The sequence below is a fragment of the Gavialis gangeticus genome, unplaced genomic scaffold (genome assembly GCF_001723915.1).
Source record: "Gavialis gangeticus isolate Ggan-Ray unplaced genomic scaffold, GavGan_comp1, whole genome shotgun sequence".
Classification (NCBI taxonomy): Eukaryota; Metazoa; Chordata; order Crocodylia; family Gavialidae; genus Gavialis; species Gavialis gangeticus.
The window spans coordinates 57,591,696-57,592,515 of NW_017729031.1; the positions used below are offsets into that span (position 1 = coordinate 57,591,696).

General features: G+C 56.7%; 1 protein-coding gene across 2 annotated transcripts in view; it reads right to left on the reverse strand.

Annotated features, from left to right (window-relative positions):
* Positions 1–820, reverse strand: part of ATF2 (activating transcription factor 2) — a 98,028-nt gene that overhangs the window by 67,383 nt on the left and 29,825 nt on the right. The gene's annotated exons all lie outside the window — the stretch shown is intronic.

Sequence of the window (820 nt, forward strand, 5' to 3'; positions counted from 1 at the left end):
ATGGTGCACAGTGACTGTCAGGTGGGCAGGGCAGCAGCATGGAGCTGAGCTGTGTGGTACAGGGTAGTGTAAGGTGGCATGGAGCTGAGCAGGGCAGTGCAGGGAGGCATGAAGCAAAGTGGAGCAGCATAGGGCTGCGCAAATGATAAGGAAGCTGAGCATAGGGCCAAGCAGGGCAGCACAAGGCCCAATCTGACCATACACAACTTATCCAGGCTGTGAGGCACCTTTGATTTAAATTACTAAATTGCAATTAGAGGTGTACTGATCTATCAGTTGCATGTTGGATCAGGACCAATAACAGGAAATTAACATTATTGGCAATCAGATTTTTTTGGCCGATAATGTCACCGATAAATGCCCCCGCTTGGGGCATTCAGCTTTGCTGCCTTTCCCTTGGAAGCACTGGTGCCTTGAGCAGGGGTGGTGCTGGGGAGGAATTGGGGAGCTATAGTTACCCCAAAATTCCCCATAGTACCCTGTAGCCACCACTTCCACTGCCACCTGCCCCACCCCCGCCCACTCTGAAAGCAGCCCCAGCCTAGCCCCCTTGCCAGGGAGTGGCTGGCACAGCCCCTGGCCCCCAACCCACACTATACAGCCCACCCTTGCCCTGGGCACAAATCCGGTGGGGAGGGTGCATGCAGCAGTAGGGAGCCGAACCCCTCCCCTCTCTGGATGAGCTTGCAGCTCCATCCCACTCCCAGCCCTGGGGTCACATTCACCGCCCAGGCAGGGCAGCACCTGCCCATGCCCCACTTCCTCCCTCACATGAGAGCCCTGATCTGCCCTCCTCACCACAGACTTACTGGCAGGAGGC